Source organism: Zalophus californianus, chromosome 5 (assembly GCF_009762305.2).
Source record: "Zalophus californianus isolate mZalCal1 chromosome 5, mZalCal1.pri.v2, whole genome shotgun sequence".
In the NCBI taxonomy this organism is placed as follows: domain Eukaryota; kingdom Metazoa; phylum Chordata; class Mammalia; order Carnivora; family Otariidae; genus Zalophus; species Zalophus californianus.
In genome coordinates, this window is record NC_045599.1 from 45,956,095 (window position 1) to 45,971,830 (window position 15,736).

At 42.7% G+C, this 15,736-nt stretch overlaps 1 long non-coding RNA gene across 3 annotated transcripts; it reads left to right on the forward strand.

Annotated features, from left to right (window-relative positions):
- Window positions 1-413: 413 nt before the first annotated feature.
- Window positions 414-14,805, forward strand: LOC113929289. Of its 3 annotated transcripts, XR_003522148.1 has the most exons (6): window positions 414-469; window positions 2,672-2,766; window positions 7,963-8,057; window positions 8,358-8,498; window positions 9,612-9,737; window positions 10,382-14,805. It is a non-coding gene; the product is annotated as an uncharacterized LOC113929289 (long non-coding RNA). The 3 variants fall into 3 exon arrangements; XR_003522149.1 differs by lacking the exon at window positions 8,358-8,498; XR_003522150.1 differs by lacking the exons at window positions 7,963-8,057; window positions 8,358-8,498.
- The last annotated feature ends 931 nt before the right edge of the window (window positions 14,806-15,736 follow it).

Consider the following 15,736-nt stretch of genomic DNA (forward strand, 5'->3'; position numbering starts at 1 on the left):
TAATTATGTGAATAAAATGTGTGCTATTTCTTGATAAAAAGAAAAATTGTGTATATTCAGTGTTACATTTCTGCTTTTCTCTCTCTGATTAAAACTGTCATTTTAATTAGATAAAGTAATCTTTCTTCTAATTGACAGACTCAGCAGAGAAAGCTTCTCGCTTTTAAAGTCACGGGTTAATATATAATTAAATTTATACTTGAGATGTCTGCACTTTTACTGTGTGTTATATACTTCAATACAACATTTAAAAAAGTACAGAGAGATGTCCCTGTGTATTTAGCTTGAATAACTGAAGATGTTTCAAAATACACCAGTTATAGCTTTTGAACTAGAAAGTATAATTTTTTTTTAAGCTTATATATATTTTTTTAGGAATCTCTACACCCGACATGGGGCTCGAACTCATGACCCCGAGATCAAAAGTTGCATGCTCTTCTGACTGAGCCAGCCGGGTGCCCCTGAACTAGTAAGTATAATTAATCATTTATAAGAACATACCTTCCTGGCTAAATCCTAGGCACTTTACACATGTTATTTAATAATAATAACTGCTAATATATATTAAGCATTTTACTCTGTGCGAGATACTTACTTGCAAGAGGTGTACCAACATCTCATTTAATTTTTAAAAGACCTTATGAGGAAATGTTTATATAAGGCACATATAAGTTAGTTACTTATATGAAGTCACACAGTGGGAAAACGATCAGGGAAAAATGAGAACCCGGGCAGTGTGACTCCAAAAGCTTGCATTTATGTACTCCTTCACAGTCACACTCAAAAATATACACGGCCGGTTCCACTGTACTTACTTCAGAGATGAGCATTCTAACACTCATTTTTTTTATTTTTTAGTTTTTATTTTATTATGTTACGTTAGTCACCATACCATACATCATTAGTTTTTGATGTAGTGTTCCATGATTCATTGTTTGCGTAGAACACCCAGTGCTCCGTGCAAGCATTCGAACACTCAGGGAGGTTTAAATACTTTGACTGCGTCACGCAGCTTGTACTTGGGACAGCCAGGATTCATACCTGGTCCTGTCTCCAAAGACACTGTTGGCTCCTCTATCACAGACAATGTAATGCCTTTCCTGGGGAGGACGTGTTCTTCAGACATAGCTTTCTTTTACATCATAACACAGTGTAGCCTAAGAGTGAGGATGGGCTAGCGACAGAGAGGCAGGGCAGAGAACCAAAGGAACAGCTCTTAGAACTTGAGAAGAGTTGCCACTGACCTCTATAATCCTGGCACTCCACAAATTGGAATTTTCCTCTTGAAGTGACCTTCTTTGGGCACAGTTGCCAATTAAATTTAGTTCACATCCATTGGGATATTATGCCATCAAGTTTCTCTAACTGGGCAATATATTTTCCTTTCTGCTCCTCCCTTCCTCGTTTGCCCCTGTACACCCGTCCCCCTAAAGAGAGAAAACAGAACCAGAAAGTAATAAAGCACTTTAAGAAGTGTATTCCTCAAGCTTAGAAACCCCATCCGGGCAGTCCCTGTTGTCTTGCTCAAAGAGGGACCCACTGGATGCCAAGCTGTGCTCCTTGATCCCAACCTGGAAGGTGAGGCCTCTTTGAGCTTCCTCTGTGACTTACCATTTGTAAATTAGTTCTAAGCCTTTAAGATTCCAACTATACCAATTTTAAAAACGCTAGTTTCAACAACAATTTATTTTGGGCCATTTCAGTTGGCTGCACTTTTCTTTATTAGTAACCAAAAATTATGATTGGAGTCACCTCCGCTACCCATGGAAAAAAAGCTTCATTTCTCCCCACCCCGAGGACATTTACAATAATGACGCAGGAACTTGCAGTAGAGAGAGAGCATTGAAAATCAAAATACTATTTTGGCATTTTTAGCATTTTGGAGGGCATGTACTACTTGTGGCTTAAGAAATTTTGAAGGAATTTTCTAAATGTTGGGTTCTTGAGACAAAGGGGAAGCAGATACTGGAATAATTTTACAAAATTGCCGATCTTTTGGAGGAGTTAACCGACTATAATAATTTGCTGGTAGGAGCATCTTCTCATTTCCATGTGGCTCAGTCTTCATAAATGTCCGTTACAGTAGTGCATATTACAAAGAAAGGCGACCCTTTCAGATCAGCGTCAACCTAAACAATAAAAGTTAAAAGTTTAAAAAAAATTTTCAACGAGACCTCTCATTAATGACCTTTGTGAAGTAAAAAGTTTAAAAAAAAATTCCACAGTCCACATGTTTTGAATGTTTGTCTTTTTAAACAGTGGGTTGAAGGGTGTGTCATTTTTTTCTTTGTGCTCAGTTTCCTTTTCAGCTGCTACATAGTGACATGGTTAGCACCTTCAGCCATCAAGAGGGTTGAAAAAGAAAATAATGTGTCCCTCTGGATTCCAGTTATGGGTCTGCACCCTAGCACCTGTTAGCTCAAAGTCACCCATCTCCATGGATGCCAGGATTCCAAGCTTAAACCTCCACTCACAAGCAAAAGGGTTAGATAGGAGGTGGGGACAAGAAATTATTTTTAATTAAAGAAGTAGAATCTAACATAATAAAAAAATAAAGAGGTGGAATCTAAAAGCAATGGTTATGAAAGGTTAGCTGAAAAATGCTAGCCTTTCCAATGCATTTGAATATTAGGACCTGTGATGTGAATCTCCCTTTTCGTAATTATTGCAGTGGGTGGAGCCATCATGCACCCAGGGCATGTCCTTCATCTGGTCACCAGACAAGAGAGGCTCAGATGAACTCAGGGAAAGTGTCTGTTTATTAAGGTGGGTCTGTTTTTGAAAACCTGTGATGTGACTGAGTTTCCTGGGGCAGAACTCTTAGGCGGGGCTCTTTCTTAGGAAAAGAGGACTCTGCAGAGCATTGAGCAATGTCAGGTATACTCGCCAGTCAGTTAGGGCCTCCCTGGGCACATCTGCACGGATGGGATCAGCAGGACGCACAATGCCCTAGCCTAATGCTGGGTTTGCGAGTTTGCACATTAGTGCTGGGTTCAAATGCCTTCTTTGCCATTTACTTGCCCTGTGTTTTTGGGAGAGTTACTTAGCAGCCCTAAGCCCCACTTTTGTCATCTGTAAAATGGGGATAATAACGGTCACTATCTTATAGGGTTGTTTAAGGGCCAACGTATGTAAAGCCTTTTAACACAGCACCTGGCACATCCCATGTGCTAATAAATGATTGAAATGTGTTTCTATCCTTTTATTACTTAGGCCATTTTTAACTCTGTGATTTGAATGTGGTGATGACAACTTTACAAAACAATGCACACCACTTTGAGGTTTCATGAGTAGCCGGAAGCTCGAAGTTCTGCCCTGGGAAAGGGTACGTGCTGGGCTTTCCATTTGCTTTTCCATAACCTGGCCTCTCACGCCTTCCAGGCTCCGAGCTCCATCTGTGGGACTCTGGAAAATGCACAAGGGTGGGAGGCAGACAGCTACCTGCCGAGGAAGCCCAGGCCCACCTGCCTGCATCCTCAGCCTCCGCAGCCCTGTGCTGTATGGCCCCTGGGCTAGGGCTGTGTGTGGACAAAGAGAGTAGCTGTCACTACACATAGGAAGGTACCGAGCTGGGGCGGGCAGCATCGAGAGCTGCCTCCAGAAGGACAGTGTCCAGTAGAGCTGATATGGGGGTCTGGAAGCCCACACCCTTTAGATCAAGTAGGGGAAACTGGTGCCCAGAGTAAATACCAAAACCCAGCAAGGAGGCCCCGAGTCCATTCCTGGAGCTGATTCAGGGATTTAGGCCCTTCTCCCTCCCTCCCGCCCACCCACAGGCCGACAATGGGAACTCAAAAGAATAGGGCCTTCCTTCCTTCCTCCTCGGACTGCAGGCCTGCTGGTCAGCAATGGCCTCAGGGAATTGTAAACCTTTAGGAGAAAGGAATCACAGGCCAGGCTGCAAACAGACAGTTCAGGGGAAATGTATTCAGTGTGAGGAGGCCTGCAGAGCTCTGTACTTAACTCCGGATGCAGCCTAGCGGCTGCCCTAAACACCAACCCTCTTCATGTCTTTTCTCTCTTCCGTGAAGCCTACTTCAAACCTTCTCCACTCTTAAAAATCAATAGGGAAAAGGCCAACTACCTAGTAGAAAAATGGGCATGGGCATTACATTAGTCAGCGTTCTCCAGAGAAACAGAATAGGATATATATAGACACACAGATTTATTACGAGGAATTGGTTACACGATTATGGAGACGGAGAAGTCTCAAGATATGCTGTCTAAGCTGGAGACGCAGGAAATCCAGTGGTGTAATTCAGCCCAAATCTGAAGGCCTGAGAACCAGGGGGGCTGATGGTGTAAATCTCAGTCCCGGGACAGAAGAAGATGACACATTTCAGCTCAAGCAGTGAGGCAAGAAAAACGGGCACATTCCTCCTTCCTCTGCCTTTGTTCTACTTAGGCTGTCACCGGATTAGATGATGACCACCCGTACTGGGTAGGACAATCTACATTACTGAGCCTAGCAATTCCAATGCTAATCGCATCTGGAAACACCCTCGCGCACACACCCAGAAGTAATGCTTCCTCTAGGCCGGCCCCTGGGCCACTCACATTGATCAGTAAAATGAGCCCTCATTTTCCCTAGTAGACACTCTTGCATATGCATGAGAAATAGATTAGAGAAGGTATCCTTCATAGTGGGGTGGACTTAGTGAATATTTTTATTTTGGCCAATCTGATAGGTAAAAAAATGAAATCTTGTTTTACTTTGGATTCTTTTTTAACTGTGAGGAAAAGAATAAGTTCCATCTTAACAGATTTTCTTGCCTTGCACTAACGGAGAAATAGAAACCTCAGTGAGAACATCTTCAGCCCGTCCCCACAGCCAAGCCTATGCTCCCTCCTCTCCCACACTTACCTTTCCACTTTCTTTACCTTCCCCAGTCCCTGGATATCATCCCCAGCTTCCCCTATGCCTCTCTTTGCTGAGCTCTCAGCACCTTCTTCCCTCCTGAATTTTTAGCATTGATATTTAAATTCACCAGAGTCTCCCAGATCTAAAACCACCACCCAACAGCTGCCCCAGACCCTCTTTTCCTTTTTCGTTAAACTTCTTGAAAGAGATGTCTACACTGCCTATTACCTGCTCCTCTCCCTGTGCTCGCCCTGCAACCGGCCTTCTGTCTCCACCACCCTCCTTGAACTCGCCCCTTCAAAATCACAAGTGACTTCCATGTGGCTAAAATCACTGGATACCTCTTCTTGAACATTCTCATCTGCTGCATCAGCTAGGTTCAGTTACATGTCTCTATCTTTAGTCTAGATCCCTCAATAACTAACTAGCGAATTAAATAACTACCTTGCTGGCAGTGGTCATCTACTTTGGGTGTCCTACAGGCACCTCAGCCTCAGCCTGCAGAAACCTCTCTGCCCTCCTCCCCCCCGCCCGGTACCCCATGCCCTCTCTCTCTCAGGGGATGGCTCTGTCATCTGTCCGGTTGGCCAAGCCAAAGACTTGGGAGTTGTCCTGTCACCTTGCCCCTCCCCTGCTCTCCAATGGCCAACCTTCCAGTAACCCTTTGAATCTTCCCCTCAGCTACTATCCTAGTTCGGGCCACCATTTTCTCTGGGTCATTAAAATAGCTTCTCCTCAATTCTCCACACTCCCTGCTATAACACTTTCAAGGGCTTCCCTCTACCCTCAGGATAAATTCCAGATTCCTTAACATGGTTATAAGACCCTTTGGGACCTGGTCTCATTCACCAACCTCTCTCTTGCATTCTAAGACCCAGCCCTACTGGACTTCACACAGTTTTTTAATGCCCACCGTTCTTGCTCACTTCTGAGTCTTTGAATATGGCATTCCCTCTGCCTCTTCTTTTTCCTTCTTCTCTTCTCCAGGATAACTTCTACTCATCCTTCAGGTGTTGGCTTACAGCTCTCTTCCTCCAGGAACTCTGAATTTGATTGCTTCTTTAGTCCGATTCTTCCAATAAGATTGGAATTTAAGATGGAGCTTATGCCCCTTCTAGCACATCACTGTGCCCCCTACCACAGTCTCTGGCACTAGTAAGCACCCAGTAACCATTACAGGAACTGATGAATGCACGATCTACCCCCACTTCCCAATGCATTTTAACAAAGAAGCCTAAATGGAGTCTTGCTGCTTTTGTGGAATCATTAGGGGAGAGATAGCTTAGCCAGAGGTACCCTACAAAGTTAGAATTATAATTCTGACTAATTTGCTAAAACTGTCTGGTGATAGATTTTAGAATTTACAGAAATTTTGCAATACTGCATCCCTTCATCTTCCTTTTTAAAACTGTGTGTGTGTGTGTGTGTGTGTGTGTGTGTGTGTGTAAATGCACATATGTGTATCCGAGAACAGCTCGGCCAAGTTGGTTGGTGTAGTCCAGTAGTTTGAACTCAAAATCTGTAAGAAGATTGTTTTTTAGCAAGTTTTGCAAAACTAATCTTGAGGCAAGAGAGTAGGAACTGTGTATTTAAAAATGTATTTTAGTGGCAGCTGTACTTAAGAACAGTTCATTTTGCTTAAATTTGAACACATAGATACCTGAAGTGCACCGCTGAGATAAAACAGTGTATACGTTCTGAGGCTCAAAGCTGACCAGCGTCAGAATTAGTAGCGTCAATCGTCATTTGGAACAGTGTTTGGAAGCTAGAAAACATGGCTATTTGCTCAGATTAATTCTGAGAAGGGGGGATGCAATCCAGGAGCATGTGAATCCAAGCAAAATTCAGACAGAATTTCTATGAATACAGTCAGAGCGAAAGCAAACCTTTTAACAACTAAAAGAATTTAAACACCATGTTGAATAAATGAAACAGGAAAGAAATGGCGGAGGCCTGGCTTTTAAAAAAGAAGAGAACTAAAGTAGTTCAGTCTTAGCGGACCACACGGAATTCCCACTAAGAGGAAAAGAAGGCAAGAAAACCTGAGCGCTCACACTAGGTTTCCAAAGCTGTCTTTTCCGTACGTCCAGAACTGTAAGGAGGTCCCTTACAATCCACCCAAGCTCCCCACCTCCAACTGGGCCCATCTGGAGCCCCCTCTGCTGCAACCCCTCCCACCTTCTTCCCACACAGGAACCTGGGATTCTCTTCACTCCAGCCGCCGGCCTGAGTCTTCGCAGTTCTCCCCACTTAATAGCTGTAGGGTCTGTCTGTCCACAGCCATTAGCCAGGGACAAGCCCCCTGCTACTGCCTCATCTCCTGACTGGCCTGAGGACAGGAAGGAGCATCTGTGCTGTCAGGACTGAGTGCTGAGCTGTGGGATCTGGAAATGGACCGCTGGGTCACAGCCTGGTTCCAGCACTTTCTAGCTAACCAGTGCTGGCCCAATTTTCCTGTGTGTCAATCTCCTCTTCCCTGAAAAGTGGGGGATAGTAGCGTCTGGCCCATAGGGCTGTGTGAGGATTAAATGAGCTGTGTATAAAGTTCATAGGCCAATACTTGGTCCGTAGTAAAACATGTTCCATAAACATTAGCTACCGTGATTCCTTATTTCCTTATTCCCTCGCTTCCTTTCTTGACTCATTTGAACCTATTTTCCTGGAGCAATCATATTCAAATAAACTCTGATCCTTCAACTTACTGCTAAAAACGCTTGGAGAAATTGCCCGCGGCTTTTAGGGAAATCCTAAATGCTGAGAGAGGCCTATAGGCCCTATGTCCCTCTCCAGCCCCATCCTGTACCCCATCCCCCTGTTCTCAGAGCTCCAGACACTCTGACCTTCTTTCAGTTCTTCAAACCCTCTGGAGCTTCCTCTCACCTCAGGGTTTCTGCACAAGCTGCTTCCTCTGCCCGGAATGCCGACTCATCCTTCCCGTCTCCGCAGGAGCCTCCCCACTTCCTCAGGGAGACCTTGCCCGGCCTCCCTAACTAGGTCAGACCTCACTATGGCACGATGTAGTTCTCCTCCACGGTGCTTCTCAGGGTCCCACTGGCATATTTTCATGAGGTAATTAGCTTTTCCTCTCTTTCATCCCGAAGGTGGAAGCTCTATGAAGGCAGAGACCGTGTCTATCTACTTTTTCATCTACTCCAACCCTCAGAGCCTAGCACAGTTCCTGAATGTAACATCGTTGGTACTCCATTACTATCTTTGAGATATGGAAGGGAGGGGCGGCGGGAGGAAAGGAAAAGGCATGCCCCAGTGTCCTTGCCTTTTCTGGAGGCCACCCTGCCCCGAGGGTTTGTGGTGGTGGCGAGGAACCATCTCCTAAGCACAAGCCCGCATGCTCTTCCTTCCGCCCACTGCCTTTGATTCATTCCTGTGTTTCATTCTCAATGAAATTCCAGTGTTTGTTCTTAGGAAAAATGGTCCTCACATAGGCATTATAATGTGACCTTTGAATGCAATTTGTAGCCTATTTTCTCTCATACAGACATTTTGTGGCTCCAAGAAAGGACAAGGTCATAGGCGTGATCCAAACGGGATTCCTTGACCAACCTGACAGCTTGCTGTCTGGTATTTCCGCCCCGCATTGGAAAGGGAGCCACATCAGGAGCTCCAGCACAAGCAAAAGGTAGCAGAAAGAAGAGGGGAGAAGAAGGTCTCCCAGTTCACAATTTCCGCCACCTAGGGAAAGCACTAGAGAATGAAAGCATAAGCAACAGGATTCTGTTCTCTGAACAAAAAGCAGAAGAGAGGGGGGCATTCCTCTCTCTGCATGTGGGTGAACATAGATGAACTCCAGAGGAATCAGAGGAGGAATGTCCGAGTGGAAAGGGATGTTTGTCCTCAATTCAGCCCCATTCTTACCCGCACGAACCAGCTGAGGGCCACAGAAGTGAAGGGCCTTGCCTAGCTTCCAGAGGCCTGGACTCCCCAGGGGCACTGGAGAGCACTGGAGAGGGAACTAAGGTTTTTAGGGGCTCTTGCTTTGAGCTCTTATCCATCGCTTAGGTACTTCACCCTGGTTAAATCCTTCCATAACTGCATGAAGTCATTTCATCACCCCCATTTTACAGATAAAAACACTGAAGCACAGGAAGGCCTGGCACAAGGACAAAAGCTGTTCAGTGGAAACATTCTGAGGTTAACACTACCAAGTATCCTCTGCACCTGAGCAGCCTTATCTGCAGGGGGACCACGAGCTCTGGTTCACCTGGGTCAGTCCTGGTTTACACCGGTTGTCTCACTATCATTAGTAACAGCACCTCCTTTTGCTCTCAAAAAGTGCCCCAGTTGGGATAATACATTTATTGGGTGATCACTCTAGTATCTACAAAATGGAGCTATTTATATTACCTGCTCATGGAGTGGTTGCAAGGAATCAGTGGGATTTTGCACGGAAAATGCATGGAATCTGGCACATAGTCAGCGCTAAATAGATGCTAGCTGTTATTATTATTATTTCTATTACTATTAGGAAGGCATCTGAAGAGGGGACAGGAAGGGGTGAAGCCACGCTTTCCCGCTTGGCACGCCCATCAGGGTCTCTGCGAATGCCGCTCCCCTGAGTCATGCAGCGCCCACTGCAAACTGACCCTTGGGGGATGGCACCCCCCACTCTAGACTAGAGGCCATATGGAGGCACTGAGCATACCTCTTCCGCCTCTGTGCCAGTCACGTTCACTGCCTGGGTCTCCTTGGGTCCGGAAGTTGAAACTGTATTTGTTTTTCTCTTACTCTAAAGTCTAGAGCCCAGATTCTGAGGAAGAGTCACATGGAGAATCCTACAGAGGACCCTTTCCCCCAACCCCAGCCTGTGCTTAATTAAGTGAGTGGCTTAAGGGACTTGCCTCCTCTTGAAGATTAAGAGGTGGGTGTGAATATTTTCCTCTGGCCCCCTTAATGTTCTTGATTACAGTAATAAAAATGCTAAGCTCTATTGCCTCTCGTTGGAGTAAAGGCGGCTGAAAACTCCTCATTCCCTGAAGAACCTAATTGTTGATTCTACTGCATCTAAACAGGTGTTCTTTAGATTGCTTTTTCTAATGCCTTTTCACTGGAAAGATCAATTTAAATGTTGCTTTGAGCTAATCAGTGATTGCTTCTGTATTCATCCAAATTTATATCTTTGCTTCTGTGTGCTAGATGAGACATTACTTTCAAAGTCTATAAACTTAAATAAGGTAGGTGATTTTTTAATTCAGCTCTTTGTCCTCTTCTGTTTTCCATATTTTATGCAAAATATGCATATATTTCTTTTATTATTAAAATCCTAGTTTAAACCTATACTTGAACTTCCTGAGTCATCTTTGGATGTCTCATAGCGCCAAGTGTGGTATGTCCTACACAATGGGTAGTCAATAAATATTTGCAGAAAAGATAAATTAATACCTTAACCTGGATTGCAAACAAATTGGATTTGTTGTCTCTAGGTGTTTGAGTTCAGGAATTCTTTAAATATTGTCTGAACTTCCTTGTGTCTGCATCTGTGTTTATTCTGTTCTCTCTGCCTAGAATTCCCTCAGTTTCATCTCTTGGAAATCTCACGTTTGTGCAAGGTTCTCAGCAAATGCCAGATACTCCATGAAACCCGCTTGCAGTCTCCAGCCAGCTCTCATGGGCTCAGTCTTCGAACAAAGGAGCTGGAAAGGGTCACATCTGTGATTTTCCAAACCCCACAGTCCTCTGCGCCTCTTATCTCAGCCCGTGGGTAGTTGTGCCCAGCCTTTATTCACCCAGTGTGAGCACGTGAACTTCTTAAGGTGAGACAGAGGGCATGCTCTGCTGAACCACATGCGGACACTGAATAGTCATTGCTTCATGAGTTGTAGGTTTCTCGTTTTAAAGAATGACATTTTAAAAGTGGAGTCTACCCGAATGGAGACATGATGAATGTGGTTCTTCAACCAAGTCCTCAGAACACGGAGCTTGAGAACTTAGAAGCCATCAATTGGCGCTCTCTCTCACATTCGAAGAACCTCTGGTTCCCAGCGTCCTGGGTCTTGGTTCAGGTCAGCTGGCTGGCAAAGACCAGAGTTTGGCCAGCAGATATGTGGAGGGCTCTCCCAGATGTATCTGTGGGCCTAACTTAACATGTGTTAGTTCATCCTTGAGTGTAAAGTGCACTTCATGATTGGTTATGGTAACTATTCATAGTTCCCCACTCCCTCCCATTTACTGCCTGTTTCTAAGCAGCAAAGTTGTGGTTCAGTGACTTCTGTCTGGATAGTATGAAAACAGGGCACCCAGCCAATTTTGATGAGCTAACTATTTCCCTAAATTATCATGCCTAAGCAAAGGGCCCCAAACCTGCTGTTCAACACTTATCATCAGATCTGGGGGATGGGCTATGTTCAGGCATATCATCAAATAGCTGAAATTTTACATTTAAGATTGTCAAGCAGTGAAAATTGGCATCTTTAGAAATGACTGACAGTTCCCCTGCCTCTTTTTTGCTACACTGAGTTAGGTAAAGGAAAAAAAATCACCCTCACTCTTTGTACAGATTTCTTGCTGAAGACCCATGTGACAGGACTATAAATTTTCACCAGAAATTGATGGGAGAACGGACACTTCAAAGTTGCCTGAAAGACTTTGCAAAAGGTCCCAATTAACAGAATGCAGCTAACACCTCAGAAAATAAAATAGAATAAATGTTGCAGTGGGAATGAATCTTGCTCAGAGTGCTGTGTTGTTGGCTGATTGCCTGGTGAGAGTAGTGGCCAGGACTTGCCAGCTGGCTGATCCACACGCCTATAAAGGATGCGGTCAGCTTACACCTTGGCAAACTATGATTTTGATGGAAATCTTAGAGGTCGGCAGGCGTTCTCCCTAGTAAAGTACCTTAGATCAGGTCATTGCTTTTGTTTGAGTGAAGAAAATATCCTGTTGGCCAGGATTAGTAGGACCAAGTCGGCGCTCTGCTCCAAGGGAGAATCCATTACTGGATCAGGATAGATATACACCCTGAAGGAGACACAGGGTGTAATTGAAGGTGGCACATTCATCTACAAAATCCCCAAGTTAAACCAGTCATGCCACTGAAGCAAACCAACTAGCTCACCAACAACCACACATCTTCCCCCAAGTTCCTCTCAACAACCAGTTTGTCAGACTCTCAACTCCAAAGCTACTGCTGTCCTATCCTCTCATGTTTACTCATAGTCAACTGTGAGCAGTTGTGTTGCTTGTTTGTTCTGCGTAGATCTGAAGACAGGGATCAGGTGTAGACATTCTTGTAGCCCCCATGATGGCTAGCTTAGCACTTGCCATATGGAGGCACTCAATGAATGACAGACGGCCAAAGGAGCTTCCATTGCCCAGAGTCCATACCCAACATTTAAAACTGTTTTCAAAACTTAACAAAACCTCTATCAGTCTCCCAAATGGACTTATTGTTTGAAATGTATTAAAAACTGATTTTAACCTTTATTTTTTAAAAACCGGCATACAAAAATAGCCAGAAAAAAATTCCTGGGAACAAGTTTAAAAGCCAAATACAGACAGGGAAAAGCATTTGTAAGACTGAAGATGCACATAATAAAGGGTCTCCTTACTATATAAGAGTGGACAAAGAACGTGATCTGGGAATTTACTAAATGAGAAATGACTATTCAACATATGAAAGCATTTTCAACCTTACTAGTAACCAAAGAATACAAAGGGAACCAGACACCTCTTTTCATCTATCATATAAAGAAAAACCTGAGTGGTACTGGATGGGTTATTTGACACTTTCATACACTACCCATGCAAAATAAAACCACCTTCCTGGAGGGCAAATTGTCAATATATATTTAAAGGTTTAACTCTATGACCTGCAGAAATTCATCCCAGTTGAATGAGTAGATCCCAGATAAGTATGTCAAGATCTGTATACAAGCAAACCAGAAGAGCCTAAATGTTGAACAACAGAAGATAAATGAGGTAAACTACAACCATACCATCATGTAGCCATTAAATTGGTAAAATTGCTATCTATTAGTTGGAATAGAAAGATATTTATAACATATTAAGAAAAAAAGCAAGCCACAGAAAAGTATGATCAAGTTTTTGAAAAACTTATTTAGATATATACACATCTGTTTATATTTACACACACGCATACACACAAACAGATAGGTTTACCCCTGCAAGATCGCTGTGATTTATGCCTTCCTCAAAGTCATTTTCATATGAAAAGAATGATTGAGCTTAGCTCTGTGATAATAAATATGAGGGTTTTGTTCAAACATACTTAAAGATTTTATTTATTATTCATTTATTAATTTCCAAACCAATCATTTAGAATATTTAATATTAAAAATATTAAAGTATTAAATGCTTAAATCGAATATTTAAAACCCAAAGATTCAGTTCAGCCGACAGAGGTTTGGACATACACAAGAGTCCACCAGAGGAAAACTTCTACAGATGCTTGCTGGATTAATGATGAATGTACTAATGGTTTGTTTTTTTCCCTTGCCAGAGATCAGACTAGGTTAGGTTTGTAGAGTTAAGTATTTGTCAGTGTGAAATGTGGATATATCTACATATGCATGGAGGAATGGGAAGGTTGGATTAAATGAAACCTAAGAAGTCTTCCATGCTTTAGATTTGCTCCATGATAAGCATACGCAGGCAACCCTTGACTTGTACTGGATTGGATATTGGAGGATTATTTCAAGTCTGAGGTTGATTGTACCATTTCAAATATGTGGAGGAGGAGAAATTATTGGGGAAGCGAAGGATCCTAACAAAGCAGGAGAGAAAAACTATAAAAGGGTAGGAGAAAAAAAGAATCTTTGTTGTAATGCCTTAGAAAATTAGTTGGTGGAGAATAGTTGAAAATTGCGAAAGTTGAATGTAGTAAATCAAATTAGCATTAGTATTTGTGAGTCTGTGATTGTGAAAAGATGGGCTAAATGACTAGCTAACTGTCTTTTCAAGACCATTGGTAATAGAATCCATTATGGTTCATTATTAACTATATTAACAGAAAATTAGCCTTTACTAGCTCCTAAAGATATGAGGTTGTTATAATAGACTGTGGTCCCTTATCAGCATATGTAAAACTTGGAGGTTTATAAAGCAGCTCCCTTCCCAGAACTACACTAGATTAGATGATCAATTAATGGCTTAAACGTTATTGTATCTCTTTTTAATATTTCTTGTCAAAAACTTAAATATTCCTGATTCAACCTGTGTTTCTATTTGAGTAATATAATTTTGTCATAATTGGTTTCATTTCGATTGTCTTTACATTTTGGGTACTTATTATCTTTTCTCTCACCCACTGGGAATGCCAAGTACAAATTTTTGCTATTTAGCAAGTCAGTAAGGAGCTTCCCACTGAGTTCCTTAATTATTGTTAATTGAATATTGTAAATGGTTTTTCAGGATCACCATCTTGGCAATCTATGTGACATTTTTCTTAGTTAGCAAGAGTTAAAGCACCAAGAATCCCTTTCTACCCCTTTCCGTACAATCATCGTATCAAATAATCAGTTCCTACATAAACCAGTCTCCTCTTTTCAAATGTCAAGTCATATACATGCTTCTGTAGCACTTAGAACATGGTCACCACTCAACAAGTATTGAACAACAGCTGTCCTTTAAAACAGAATGATTCCCAAGTCCAGCCTGTGAAGGAACATCCCCTTTCCCTTTCCAGAGCTCCCACAGTGCATCTCACCCGGCCATGTCAGGCCTGGTACTCTAGGATAGAGCTCGTCCATTCTCATGTACCAGGACCAAGCTTTCTAGTGCTTTTTGCTGCTCTATAATCAAAAGAAAGTAAAAAAAAAAAAAAAAAAAAAAGGTAAATAAAGAGCCTCAGAAGATCTGAGAATGTCAGTAATGCTATAGCCAAAAAACTGGAGAGTGGAAAAATCACTGAGCCAGCCTTCCTATGTGCTTCTTGCCTTACAATGAACAATAAAAAAGAAGTGAGAAATTTATGACTTGCCTTTTGAACTTTCAAACCATGTCTCCGTTTTGGGAGGAGGGAAAGGGTAAGCCTTCAATGTACTGAAGTTGTGTTGGAGGTTGGTTTTAGCTATATAAAATCTTGCCTTCTTAGTGATTTGTTCTCTTGCTTGGTCAATGAAATCTCAACCATCCTTAAGAGATCAGGACCAGAGGAAGCCTTGAGACCTAATCTGGAGTCTCTTTCCCATCACAGTGGCCCAGAAATTATTAGAAAGAGAGAGACAGAGAGCAAGAGAGAGAGAGTGATTGTCTCTTTGGAGGGGTAGGCTTCTACAGGCTTGGCTAGTAACCTATTGGAATGTAAATGAAATTTTCTGCCAGGACTTTGCCTTGTATCTAGCCAATTGCTATTAAGCTTGGCAGGTTTCAGGTTTAGAGACAAATTCAAGGCCTACCTTTGGTAATTTTCCAATGCTGAGTTTTATGTACTACGTGGTGAAAATTTTGTCCCTGGCTTTTTATTTTTCTATTCTTAGAAAAATAAGAATTTGCCTACATTTCTCAACTATTTGATCCTTGTTTATTATATATAGATTTGTAAGCCACCTCAAATCTTTTATGATAGAAGATGAGTCAGAATGAATAAATGATTGAAGGAATAAAATAATAGAAATGTCCTGAAGCTCAAGTTTAAGAGCACATTTTCTAGTCCTGAAGAAGAGCTGGTTATCATTTTTTTTTAAGATTTATTTATTTATCTATTTGACAGAGACACAGCAAGAGAGGGAACACAAGCAGAGGGGGCGGAAGAGGGAGAAGCAGGCCTCCCGCGGAGCAGGGAGCCCGATGCGGGGGCTCAATCCCAGGACCCCGGGATCATGACCTGAGCCGAAGGCAGACGCTTAACGACTGAGCCACCCAGGCGCCCCTGGTTATCATTACTTTTTAATAGAGACTGCA